This window comes from Castor canadensis, chromosome 16 (assembly GCF_047511655.1).
Source record: "Castor canadensis chromosome 16, mCasCan1.hap1v2, whole genome shotgun sequence".
NCBI lineage: Eukaryota > Metazoa > Chordata > Mammalia > Rodentia > Castoridae > Castor > Castor canadensis.
In genome coordinates this window covers 5,497,862-5,512,688 of record NC_133401.1, presented here as the reverse complement: position 1 = coordinate 5,512,688, position 14,827 = coordinate 5,497,862, and the positions used below count along the sequence as shown (strand labels likewise).

The window sequence follows — 14,827 nt, the reverse complement described above, 5'->3', positions numbered from 1 at the left end:
TGTGGGGACAGTGGTGGGAAAAATCTGTTCTATCCAATTAATTCCTTCTGTCTTAAAACATGACCCTGCCCTACCTATAGATCCCACGGCTGCCATAGGGGTCATCTGAATTTTAGTTCCAGAGAACATGAGAAGTTAAGGACTGCATAGAGGTTTTTGTGTGGCTGGGCCTACAAACAATGTTCATCACTTTTGTCTGTATTTTCCCCAGCAGACTTCAGTGACGTGGCTCCACTCACGATGAAAGAAGGCTGAAAAACGCAGTTTGTGCTTCAGTGGGGAGAGACTGGAGTTTGGAACATACACAGGCTTTAACATAGAGGTCTTTTTCCCAGAGGAGTAATCTGATGTTTTCTGGGGTGCTGTACAAGTACTCATACCACACACATTTCCAGATTCACTACAATCATGGGTTTTTCTCCTGTGAATTTTGATGCGTGCTGAGATTTGATTCATGGTGAAAGGCTTTTGAACATTCATTCATTATATTCTATGGCTGTTCTTGCATCTGTGAGTTCTGTAATGCATACTAAGGAGGCCTTTACATAGTCTTTCCCATTTTTATTACATTAATGGGGTTTTTCCCATGAGAATTCTGTGAAGTACAGTGACAGCAGCCTTCTAACAGAAGAATTTCCCACACTCATTACATCAATAGGGCTCTTCCTCTCTGTGAACGTATGCTTGATACATCCTGAGGTTATATTTCTGGGGAAAGGTCTTCCCACGTTCATTTAATTTGCAGGGTTTCTCACCTGTTTGACTTCTGTAATTTCCAGTGAGGGCACCCTTATGTCAGGTTTTCCCACACTCACATTCAGAGCTTCTCTCCAGTGTGAATTCTGTGATGGGTAAGTGATGACCTTCAGAAGGTTTACTCACATTCAGTACACGTACTTTATCTTGTGTGACTCCTCTGGTAGAGAAGGAGTAGAGTCTTCCCAAATTTATTATATTCACACTACTTCTTTCCAGTATGAATGCTGGGATGAATAAGTGACATTTGGCGTATTTACTCACATTCATTACGTGTGTAGGGTTTCTCTCCCGTGTGAATTACGTACAGGGAGTACAGTCTTGTGACAGGTTTTCCCACATTCATTACATTCACAGGGTTTCCCTGTGAAATCTCTGACACATAGCACAGTGTGATTCCTGGCAGAACATTTCCCCATATTCATTATTTCCATGGGACTTTTCTCTGTGTGAATTGTATGATGGACAGTTAAGCCTGATATGCAGCTGAAGGACTTCTTGCATAGCTTGCATTCATAGTATTTTTCCCATGTCTCCTCTGACACAATGTGACTTCTGGTTTCCTAATGAAGGTTTTTTCTCATTCAATATATTCATAGGATTTCTTTGCTATGTATGTGCTACTGTTCAGTGGGGTTAGACTTTTTACACAGTTTCTTCTCTGGACCACAGGCTTTTTCAAATTCATTGCATTTACACGTGTCTTTGACCTGAACGTCCTACGTCAATAATTTTGCCTCCTTGTTGAAAGCTGGCCCTTGTCCAGTATATTCAGAAGGCTGCTGCATCATGTGTATCTTCTGATGCTAAGGTGCACATGATGAAAGGACTCCCTGGCATGTCAGGTCAGGGTCATCATCAGTGGGCACTGCAAGGGCAGGCTCCTAATGATATGTGCTGAACTCCTCAGGATGCACTGGTGCACAGGTGCCATCTGAGTCCAAATCACATGCTTTTCCTAATTCAATTCTCCTCTGTTGATGGGTTGCTGTTGCTGATGCTAACAAATGTCTATTGTGATATTTTGGCTGCCCTCAATCAGGTCACCAACTGTCTGGAGATGAGAAACTGTCTTTGAGATGAGAATAAACACATGTATGAACGATACATAAGCATTTACTAGGAAATAATGTACATGTAAAGAAGTTTCTTTTGATCAAAGTGAAATAGGATTTCATAAAAATGAACACTTGGTAATGATTTTAGAGGAATATGCATTTTTAATAAGTTACATCAATAGATTGTCCAAACTCATTGTAACAGAATAATTCCTTCTGGGCCCATGGTGAAGCAGAACATCATGGTGGTAGCAGCTTGTAGACAAGATCCATTCAACTCATGGCAGCCAGGAAGCAGAGAGGAGACAGGAAGGGGCCAGGGACAAGATACCCCTAAGAGGCCATTACCAGTTACCTACTTCCCCCAGCCAGGCTCCACCTGCTAAAGTTCCCTGAGCCTCCCAAAACAGCAGCGCCTGCTGTAAACCTAGGCTTTACTACTTAAGCCTGTGGGAGACATTTTACATTCAGACCATAACATCCTGGCCATGACACCCAAAGGCTCATGGCCATTTCATAATGAAAAAAGCACTCAGCCTAATCAGTTCCAACACTGTTTAAAGTCCAAACTGAAATTTCTTCTGAGACTCAAGGAAAATTCTTAGCTGTGAGCCCCTATAAAATGAAAAAGAAAGTTACATACTTCCCAGACACATGCCACAGAATAACCATTCCCACTCTAAAGGAAGGAACAGGAGAAAGTTAAGGGATCAGATCAGAGACAGAAACCTAGGAGGTCAGCATGAACCTAAAATGGGCTGGGCAGCCTCATACCTATTACCTTGTAGCTCACATGACCTGCCTCTTGAGCTGGCTCCATTCATTGCCTACGGCTTTCCTTTGCAGACATTCTATATTTCTGGCATCTCTGACAGCATGGTGTAGCTGAGGCTTCATACTCACAACCCTCTCAGGGGCTGCCTACTGAGATACTGTCCCTGTCATATTGCCCGGCCTCCCAGGTCTTCCTTTGAAATCTCAGTGGAAGCCTCCATGATCAGGTAAAGCTTACATTCTGTATATCTGCAAAACCAATGTCATATGGATGACACCGAAGACTGACACCTGCTTTAGCAGTAGCTGGGATCCCTTGGCCAGCAGTGGCCTCTGAGTGCCTGGGCAACTGAACCTGGCAAAACACTTCCTGCAGTGGCTCTGTGTATACAATATGTCCCAGTGGCTCTCTTCTCTCAAGGGAAAGTCTTTCAAATGAATCTGTAATTTTATAGGCTAGGGTCTGCAAGTCTGCAATGGGTGGGTCCAGTCAATTTCTGATATGCCCTCAAGGTATCTTTCCCATTGACCAGTGCAAAATGCTAGGTTTCCTTTTTATGCACTAATTTCTTTAACTACCTTGGCCACAATTTCCACTGGCTCTTTGTTGGCTAACTGCATATTTCTCAAATATTTCTGCTCTGCTTTTAGCTTCTAATTCTTACTCCAAACCTGGCTAAAAGCAGCCAACAATAACCATGCTACAGTCTGAATGCTGTGCTGTCTTAAAATTTCCTCAAATTAATTAGGACATCACTTTTAAACTTAGAATCCCATGAAGCCTAGGACACAGACAAAAACGTAGTGAAAACCTCAAGCACAATGTAACACTCATGGCCTCCAGTCCAGTTTCCTACCTGAAACTTCAGGAGTCTGACCCTCCCTGTATGCATTTCTATTGACATTCCGATCTGAGCTCCCACCAGAACTAGTTATTAAGCTCTGCTTACAGCATTCAAGGACTTCTGTATCTGGCTTCTCCAAACTCTCCCAAAGCCTTCCGCAAACCAGGTCTAAAGGCTTAAGAACCACATGGTTAGGTTTAGTCACAGTAATAGCTTCATGCCTGGTTCCAATTTACACCATTAATTACTTTTGTATCATGTAACCCAAACACCTGACAGAAAGAACTGAAATGATGAAAGATTAACGTTGGCTCATGGTTCAAAAGTGTCGGTCTATCATGGCAGGAGGGAGCAGTCGAATGGGGCAGCTCCCATCATGGTGGTTAGGACACAGGTAAGAGGGAACACACAAAGGTGCCAGCATAATATATACAGCCAAGGACACATCCTTGTCACCTACTTATTGATACAGTGTATCATATACCTGTTGTGTATATGGTATTTCAAATCTTCGGAGAGTAGGAAAAATTATGCCAAAGTTAAAACTTAATTAGTGTCTCCAGAATTGCCTTCTCTGACCATCTGGCTAAATAATCATATCCCACATTTCTCTCTCTCATTAAATATTCTGATGGTTCTTATCCAACTGCTTAACACAAACATTTCATTTCTCTCATTAAAATGAACAGAGGATATTACTTTGATCATTGCACTTACAGGTAAAAGCTATTCAATTACCAATACAGAAAAACTGTTTAAGGTGTAACGAAAATACAAATACATATGTGAAGGGATGTCTGAAACAGTAGTCCATGAGAAAAGTAAGTGAGAATACTACAGAAATGAGTAACACAGAACAATTTCTTAGAAGATGGCTTGTAGGAATTAGATTTAGGGTAAATACAAGGAAATATTCAGCAGAAAACATGGAACATGACATGTGAGACTTCCTGGAGACTACAGAATGCATGAAGTGGATGAACCTCAGGTCAGAGTTGGAAAAAACAGCCCAACATGGTCAATCTCTGCTGGGCCCTGCTCTCACTGCCTCCCTGCCAGGTACACACTGAATGCAAAGAGAAGCAATGATGGGAAGGTTCCCCCTCTGTCCACAGCTCTGCCCCTTGCTCCTGTGTGAAGTCCACCTCAGGTTTGGTAATGCAGTGCCCCATGAGTGGGAAAATTATATAGATCTTTTACCAAAGTGCAAAATCAGGTCCTTGGAAGAATGATAGCAGCTCAGATTCAGGAGCCATGCAAGAAACAAGTTGATCTGAACCTTTAATTACACCTTCATGAACAGAAATCTTATGCCTAAGCAGCATTACACTAAGGGTTAGTATATTTGACAATGAAAAGGAAGTACTGCCTTAGGGAATTACTTGAAAGTTTGGCTCCCTCATGACACTATGCTGCTATAGGTCTTTGGTATCATATCCCTGTACAGGGTCCTCTGGCCTTCAAGTCCTGACACTCTTCCCATGTGAAGCCCACAGATACAATCCTTTAAATGACAGCACATTTCTTCAGGACATCAACCTGGGTCACCAGAAAAGAAATGTACGTGTTCACTCATCTTTGGATGCAGGAACAAAGGAGGTACTCTCAGGATGGGAGAGTCCATCAAGCAACAGAACATTCGTCTAGCAAATGTTAGGCCCTGAGCCCAAATCCCAGTACTGCCAAAAGATGTATCCTCACTGTAGTGTAATATGATGGGAATAAAAAGAATCGCAGAAATAAACTGCTACTATAATACCCTACTAATAAATAAAATCAGTATTATAAAGTTTATCTCACCAATTTAGAAGCACACATGTTGACAGAAAAAACAGTATGAATAAAATTCTCCTAAAAGGGTAATACGACCTGGTATGAAGACATAAATATAAACAAATATCAGAAATCATGTGATAGATAAATGAATTTACACATAACTTCATTGTACCCTTGATAAGAAAAAAGGAGAAAATACAGTTCTATTTTGTACTATGAGGCTGTGTTTCACAGGAAACGGAAGATACTTAGCTCTTCCATGTAAACCATATGTTCTCGTGTTTGGAGGCAAGTCAAGAGCACAAAGAAAACCAAATAAGGGAAGCTACAACATAGTGTCAGATGTAAGCCATGACCCTGAGGTGTGATGAGACTTCAATGCAATACTGAAGGAACTCATTATGGAGTGACTCTGCATTGAAATATCTAACCTAATAACAACCAAAAACTTTAATTATTTATAGATTAAATGCATGTACAAAGACATCCCCAAATAAACCTCATACACATCAAACTATTGTTTTTATCTGACCTCAGTTTTATCCTGCCACTTCTGGCACTGCTCTGGGTATAAACAGGTGTGAGAACAGGTAAGTTACATGACGAGATTTTAATCTTAACATCTCCCAAGAGAGTGATGAAGGTTTTAAGACAGAGTCATGGGGAAGAGAGCACAGTGACACATGGCCATCCTGATCACAGTACAAAGCAGTGAGAATACAGACTAGGGAAGTAACCTAAAGACAAAGATAGGAAGGGAGGGAAGGAGGGAGAGAAGAGAACAGAAAAAGCAGGAACAGAAACTGGAACTCATTTACTGAGCAGAGAGTAAAAACGGAAGCTTTCTTTTCAGGCAACCACATGGTAGTAACAACTAGTTAGATACTGGTACAGGAAAATGGGGATGCAATGGGATGGGCAGGACTAACAGACTTGAACACATCAAATCTGAACTGAGGGCCAATATGTAGGGTGTCCAACGAGTCACTGGATTTATAATTCTAGAGTACAGAACAGATCTAAGCTAAGGATGAAAGATATGGAAAGTAATGCAGTTCAGTGGTACCTGCAGTCATCAGAGTGAGTGGACTGGTCTGAAGGGAACCAAAGGAAGTGAAGAAGAAAATGAAGGCGTACAGAAGAATCAATGTTTACTGACAGAGGAAGAGAAACAGACTGCAAAGACCAAGAAAGAATTTTCTGAGTTTAAGCCAGGAATAAAGAAAAGCTCAACATAGGAAGTCTAGTACTATAACTTACCATATTCATAATGCCATGGAGAAAAAAACTCTTTGATACTCATTGCAGTCAGAGTTTTAAAATTCATCTCGGTTTCCTGTTGCAAGTCACCACTCAATCCCTATAAAAAATAGCAATCCAAATAGACGGAAAAATCAAGAACTCCTCTTAGATGTGGAACTGAGGGCACACAGCTGTCCTGATGACTGGGGAGGGCACAGGAAGTCACGCCTTACAGAAGCAGAGTTGCTAGGGAACCAAAGCCAGAGTAGGAAAGCCTGCCAAACAGCATGCGGCTCATTGTGCCTGACCCTGAGTTCAAACCACGGGGGCCCACAGCACTGTTAATGTTTACCTTCAGGAACCCAACCAGGATCCTCGGTGAGTACTGGAGAAAGCTCCCCCCAGGTTCACAGAGGGGAAAAGGCAAACAATTTGAGACATGCCAGCAAACTGTTGTTCTAAACAAGGTCTGACTGAGTTGGTGTGATAACGGCATAGGCCTGAGCTGGATAATGTGAACTTGACAAATGTTTTTCAGGATTTCCTCTCTTCTTAGGAGAAACAGGACAGCAGGACTGGGCTAGCACTGGGCGTTGCTCTTCTCCCAGGCCCTTCACATTCTGCTATCACCTTATCAACACAGTACATCAGTATTAAAGGGGGGGGGTGCCTATGGGAGGTGATTCGTCATCAGAGGCAGCCTAGTGAATGGGATTAGTACCTTCAGAAAGGAATCCATCCACCATGTGAGAACACATTTACAGGGAACATCTATAAAACAGACCTCTCCAGACACAAAAATCACAAGATCCAGAACACTGAACAATAAATTCCCATCGTGTATAAACTCTTGAGTGCCCAGTACTTCATGTACCTCAAATGGACTAAAGCAGTTGGCCCTCCACTCACACCTTACCACATTACCGAAAGCATACAAAACTGTTCCTGTTACATCCTGTGGGGCTAGGAAGAAAACATTATAAAGCAAACTAAAAGGCAAACCCACAATCTGAAGTATAAAGCAATCACCTCAACCAGAAATGGCAGAGATGGTGAGATTATCATGGGGATTTAAAATCAGGCTGATATGCTAAGGGGTCTGGGAGCTAAAGATCAGATAGGCAAAACAAGAGCCAAGAGAGAATGCCCTCATGAAATCCACTTTAAATACAAAGATACATGTGGATTACACCATACAAATACACCATGCTAACACTAATCATGGGGAAGCAGAGGCAGCTGTGTAATTTCACAGCGAGAGCAGATGTCAAAGTAAAGTGATGAAGGATTTTTTTTTAAAGAGCATTACATAAAAACAAAATGGTCAATTATTCAAGACATAACAATCCTTAACATGGAAACATCTAAAAATAGGTTTTCAAACCAACAGAACTACAAGGAGAAAAAGATGGATCCACAATGGGAGCCTTCAACACCCCACCATAAATGCACAGATCCAGTAAGTGTTGACACAGTTTAACTCAGTGACAGATCAACCAACTCTATGAAATTGACACACAAAAGTACCGTAATAAAGCTGGGTGTGGTGGTGCATGTCTGTAATCCCAGCCCTCAGGAGGCTGAGGCAGGAGAGTAGGAGTTCTACTCCAGCCTGGGCTACATAGCAAGACCCCGTGCAAGCCCATGTTCCTGGGCTGGAACATAGCCCAGTGCACAGCACTTGCCTAGAACATGCAATAAAAGCAGCACTTTGAGGGAAAGTGGTAGCCTGGAATGTCTGTATTAGAAAATAATAAAGATCTAAAATCTGTAATCTAAATTTGAACTTTAGAAAACTGGAGAAAGGAAAGAAAATTAAATACCACAAACGAGAAGACAAAAAAGCAATGAAATTGCAAAGAGAAATTCCAGAAAAAGAATCAACAATAAAGAGCTGGGTCTTTTAAAACAAACAAACAAAAAGAGCTGGGTCTTTAAAAATTCAAAGAGATGGTAAAATCCTCCAGAAAATTAGCAAAGTGAATCTGCAATGTATAAAAAGAATTCTGCACCATGTCTAAGTGGAATTCACTCCAGTGGTTTAAGGGTGAGTCAACATTTGCAAATCCATTAACACAATCCATCACATCAACAGAAAAAAACTCACATGATCATATGAAAAGATACAGAAAAAAGTACTTGACAAAATCCAGCACCCATTCTCAAAATGGTGTCGGCAAATTAAGAATAACGGGGACTCTTCCTCAACTTGATAAAGGTTATCTACAGAAAACAACAGCTACCAGCATAGTTAAGGTAAGAAACCCAAAGTTCTCCCACTAAAGTTTTGAACAAGGCAATGATACCCCACTTTTCCACACTGCACTGAAAGTACTAGTTAATACAATAATAAAAAAAATCAAATGAAAGGTGTATAGACCAGGAGTAAGAAATGTTAATTGTCTTTGTTAACAGATAAGGGCCATCTATGCAAAAAATCTGGGCTGACAAGAAAATTCCTGGACCTCTTAAGTGATTGTAGCAAGACTGCAGGATACAAGGTAGCCTACAAAAGCCAATCACTTTCCTATATCAGTAATGGAGAAATGGAATATGAAACAAAAATCCACAATATTATTTATGTTAGTAGCCCCTTAAATGAAAGCCTCACCTATAAATCTAAGAAAATATGCACAAAAGGAAAAGTACAAAACTTTCGTGAACACGTTCAAAGAACTAACAGATGGAGAACTATAACATGTGGATGAATAGGACTCAATATATTCAATGAGCTACAGAATCAATGCAACAGAAATCAAAATCTCAGCAAGTTATCATGCCATCGACAAACTAAATTAATTGGATGGTAAAGTTTATGTGACATGGCAAAAGACCAAAGAGATGAACACATTTGGAGGGCTGATATTCCTGGACTTGATGGCTTGTTATAAAGCTACAGGACTCAAGATAATGTGCAATGCTTGCAGTGTGTCCTCTCCAAAATTCAGGTGCTCCCATGTGATATTAAGAGGTGGCATCTTAAAGAGGTGATTAGGCCACGAGGGGCCTTCTCTTTAAATTAATGCCCTTACAAAAGAGGTGTGGTGAAAGTAGAGATAAATTGACCCATGAAATAAAAGACAGTCCAGAAATAAACCCTCAAAGATACAGTCAACAGGTAGGGATGTAAGGGTTGGTGCAGTTAAGTAAACACGCACGGGAAAACTGGGGTCTTTACAGACTTGTTTTGCATCTCTTGTACCTAACTGCATTATGGGGCTGGACAGTACGTTTCAGGAACTTTTCTCCCACCCAGCACCGGAAGACAGAAATCATGTCAGTGTGTCCATCATGCAGTGTAACTGGACATGAAAGTGGGACGCCTAAGACTTCCCAGGACTACATAATGGAGACTCAAAGCTGGAATGCTGGCAGGTCTTGTTCTGTGCCTAACTCTGTGCAGCACGGACTGGAATTTACCACAGAAGACTGGGAGCACCTCCCACTGATGATGTCCGGGATTCTGGACTAGAGAATTTCCACTCGTGGCATTTACCGGCTTTCTACTGGATGGAAATTGGAACTGCTATGAACAAGCAACACACACTTGAAACTACAAATGTTCAGAATGCACCAGGATGTATCAGAGGGCATTTTAATGAGGGTGGCGGTGTTCAGAAGAGTTCCACAGCAGGGAAGCAGTTTATAAAGGATCAGTTGTGCTAACTGGTGAATGCAAGGAGATACAAGGAGTAAACCTCTTTACCCTAGAGTGAGTCTGGGGATGCATGAGGAGCTGCCAGATGCTATTATTAATGACTCAGTGCTCTAAAAGCAGCTCTCAACTGATCAACAAAGAGCTGCTTGGTTTATGCAGGGCAGTTCCAAGATGACTGGACAAGATTCTATTTTAGAATGCCAACAATCTGACTGAACACAGGAAACCTAATCAGCTGGGTGCACTGAGCTACATGCTGCTTGCTGTGATGTTTCAATTCCACCAAATGAGGACAACACCTCCTGGCCCAATCCTATGGTCAAGCAATAGAACCTGGCCTTTCAAAGAGATGCCATGTGGGGTGTAGCCCCATGGAAATTACTGAGGGAAGTTCAGAGATGCATTAGAGTACTGCATGTCAATGGCCACCAGAACCCATTCCAAGGTTCAGGGGGTGACTGGAATCAACAATCAGGTGTCCTCAGATCCACATAAGGGGTTCACCTGGATATGTGAAAAAAAAGGAACTGGAGGTACTGCAGGAATGCAGAGATGGAACGGATGTAGACAAAGTCCCCTTGCACCACTTGAGACTGGAAATACCAGTAAGAGATGTTCTGTGTGTCATGAGAAGACATGACACTGCAGATGGCTACATGGGAGATTCCAGAGGGGAAGGTCCTAAATGAAGCTAGGAATTCAGACCATTGCTGGCAACCCTAAGAGGCTACACATGTGTCCTGAGAAGAATAGGTACTGACCCCATATCCAGTAAAACCATCCTTGTAAAGGTAAATAAGACATTTTTTTCATGAATAGTAAATGAGAAAACTGATGGTCAGTGAATCTGCAGTATAAAAATACTGAGAGAATTTCTCTCAACTGAAAGAAAATGACAAGAGAAAAAAACTTGGATCTATGTAAAAGAATCAGAGACCATAGAAGAGGTAAGTGTTTAAGTAAATAAAAAAGAATCCCTCTTTCTGTTACCTCCCTCTTTCGGACATATCCCCTAATTTCTTGAAAATACACGTTTGTTTAAAGGAAATATTATAGCATTGTATGTGGAGTTTATAACATGTAGACTGAATATGTAAATATAGCAGTCTTAATTTTTCAGCATTGTATTGAAAATTTCCCCAATTTTCTGTGAAATAGCACAATAGCAGCTCTAAGTACATGTGATAAATTAAGTATGCATGAGGTTAACAGCAATCCATGTACCATAATACACCTTTGTAAGAAATCCACAAACTGTTAAGAAATTGTAGCACCCAAGAAAATGACTAACCAAGAAAAACTGCAGTAAAATGGGTAGAAGTCATGGTATTCTGCTTGCCCATTCCCTCTTCACATGTGAAGTAATGAGGCACGACTTGGAGGATATCTTCCAAGCTTCTGGCTCCTCCCTCAGTATGGAAAGAAAGGAGAACAGGCATCCAATTTCTTTCCTCTCTGGGTGCTGATCAAGGGACTAGATTCTGTCTTATCTGCATGGGACTGCCAACAGGAAGAGCACTACGATCTAAATGCCAGGTTCAGGGCCACTGAAAACAGAGGTGAGGGCTAATGTGCATTTAACCCATCCCTAGAAAAAGCTAGAATGGTCCCACAAATTCTAGCCCGGAAGGTGCTGTTGTTCCAAAAATCCAAATACCAATAAGAATTATAAGGCACACATCAAACGGGAAATTTGATGAGAAAAGGAACTACATCTCTAGAAAATGTCCCTAAACAAACAAAACCTATCTTAATGCTCAAGGATCTCAAGTTAACACAGACACACCAAAAAATTAAAATGACTGCCTGAAGAGTGAGGGTATCCATATCAACGATGAAAGAGAAAGCATACAAAATACAAATTCCGAGCTCAGAAACACCATACGCACACTGAAAAAAAGACATGACAGGAGCTCAACGCCAGGCTTGATCAGGCAGAAGGAGACCCAACAAACATGCAGGCCATCATTTTATTTACACTCTTAGTGGTGTACATTACAAAATAAGAAATATTGAAGACAGGGTAAAGGATGTGTGGGACACCATCAAGTAGAATAAAAGAAAAGAGCAGAAGTAATACCTTACAAAATAATGTCTTTTTTGCAATGGAAATAAATTAAGAGGTTCAACAAACTCCAGCTGAGATAAACCCAAAGAAATCTATGTAAGGTTAGTCAAAATGTCAAAAGTTAGAGAATCAGAAAGAGAAATCATTTAAGGAGCTTCTATAAAATTATCAGTAGATATCAGCTGAAACTTTGAAATCAGAAAAGCCAGGTGATGATACATTGAATGTGTTGGAAGTGCCCCCAACCCACACACAAAAAAAACCCCAAACAAACAAACAAAACCTCATCCATGAATACATAAACAGTGCCTTGTAAGCAACTTTTTCCTATAGCCCTAGAGAGAAGAGAAGGCCAGAGAATAAAGGGCTGGTCCTAGAGCGTGTGTGAGGAAAGGAAAGCCAGCTGTGGTCACGTGGATTTTGGTACAGAGGAAACATATTTTTAAATGAAATAGTTACATTGAACAACTTCTTCTTTCAAAAGGCCAGCTTCAAGACAATGAAAAGGAGGTCAATGGACCCCCAACTCACAACAAGAAGTGGAGAAAGTTGTTGCATGCAAACTCAGTAAATTCTTAAGAAAGAAGAAGGTCGACTCAGAGACTGGTGAGAGTACAAAAGGCAGTGTGAGAAGACAGAAAACATGCTTACCAGAGATGATAATTTGGCCTCACACAAAGAACTAGAGCAGATGCCCAATGGGTAACCAACTTTGGAGACCAACTGGGAAGCACTGCAGCCTTACCACTGCTGTCCAGAGGCAAGTGTTCACCATATTCATCATCAGGCATGTGATGTGGTCAAAGTTCCCATCACAACCTGGAACCCTTAAACCTATTTTCTGGTGTTTTTAGTGTTACCCATTGCTAAAACACAACTCACACAAAAAATTTCTTTTCCCCTGGAATTGTTAAAATTGAGTGCTTCCACAGAGGTTCTGTGCAGCCGTACTTAATTCCTGGATAAAACCTGGAATGTCACCACAGGTCCTTAAATAATCACCACACATTTCTCTCAGTCCTGGTATGTGCAGGCTGTGTTAGCATTTTATTCAAAGTTATATTTTCTGGCATGTTTTCCTACTGCTACTTTGTCCCCTAACTCCCAGAAGAATGTTCAGGTGCGAATTCCTACTCCTAGGGAGCCCCCTCCAAACTCTGTAACACTTAACCCAAAGAAAATGGGATTGTCATCTCCTACAGCAGTTTTCTGCACAGACCTCACTGTCCTTTTATAAAACTGGATCTTTTATAAACTTCTGTGAACTTGGCAAGGCTGTAAAGTACAGGGGCGGACCAGAAACTCCACTGGCCTAAGAGACACCAAGAAATCCCACAAGTACGACAGCCATGTGAGACTCGGTCAGGATTGTGACAAGACAGGGAAACTGAATGTCACCCAGGGCTGGCAGCAGATCCTCGGTGGCAGCGCTGGATCGTGACTCCACTCACACCAAGTCCTCCCTTGCTCCCCTGGCCAACTTGGACTCCCCCCGGCCTTCTGGCAGCAAGTCCCATTCCGACGAGGCGGTCGCTGACCGCACACCCCCAAGTTCCCCTTCCTGCCCCAGAGCTGTGCATCGCGACGCCCAGGCGTCCATCCCCATCCCAGTCCTCAGGTTTCCCCTAGGTCCTATCCAGCCAAGTCTTGGGACACCGTGCCGCTCTCCAGAGTCCCCCCACGTCTGAGGGCTCCTCTTTCACCCGGGCACCAACCTTCAATGGACAGAGAATTCAGCCTAGAGCCTCCAGAACAGCTTCCACACAGCCGGCCACCTGCCCGAAATTCCTAGAGACGATGGCGAGTGGGCGGGGCTGCGCATGCGCAGAACCCCGGAAGAGTCGTTTCCGTTGTCTTGTGCGTGTGACGTCACAGACGGCTAAACTACATTTCCCACAAGTCTGTGCGAAGAGCTTTAGCGTCGCAGGGAGCTGTCTGGAGACAAGTGGGCCATAGGTCACAACTGGTCTCTACCCTCCTGACAACCACGTGGAATTAGGCTTCTTTTTCAGTTTCTGATTTAGAAAATGAAGAAACATGTGAGTGGATGGAGATAGATCAATGTGATTAGAGCATTTGGCAATAATTATAAGATTTACTTTGTTAGTGACGGTCATTATAATATGGTTTAAAAACCCTCGTCTAGTTATTAGTGATGCTTACTAAAACATGGGGCACATTTATAATAACCCTATTTTACATTAATATACTTTAAAAAGGGACGAATGTAGCAACGCACTTCTGACCCTTTAAAAAAGAGGCTTATCTCATCCATAAAAATAATGACTGATAAAAAGGTTATATTCATAAAAGCAATCTGAGTAATATGGGTTATAGTCTGTAATCAGAAAAACAGTTTGAGTGTATACATTGGAATAAAATAGATATGCCATGGGGAGGGGATGGTCAAAATGATTGTGGAAATTGAAAAGTCCCAGTGTCTGTTAATTTCTTATCTAGAAACTCCACAAATCCATTTGACCATAATTCATCTTCCCATCAGTCCCTCTATTCATCCATCCATTTAAGAAAATTTTATTTATTTTTGTGAGAATTGTACCTGAATGTCATACTTCCCTCAGACAGAACATGAAGTTTTCAACACAAGGAATTTACTGGCTCCTGCTTCTACCTCTGCTAATCTCCTACC

At 41.7% G+C, this 14,827-nt stretch overlaps 1 long non-coding RNA gene across 3 annotated transcripts in view; it reads right to left on the bottom strand.

Moving 5' to 3' along the window:
* LOC141418234 (uncharacterized) overlaps window positions 1–13,989 on the bottom strand; it is a 125,920-nt gene extending 111,931 nt beyond the window's left edge. For all 3 annotated transcript variants that reach the window (XR_012442922.1, XR_012442923.1, XR_012442924.1), the window contains exon 1: window positions 13,893–13,989. This is a non-coding gene — a long non-coding RNA (uncharacterized lncRNA). The remainder of the gene's footprint in view (window positions 1–13,892) is intronic.
* Between the last annotated feature and the right edge of the window lie 838 nt (window positions 13,990–14,827).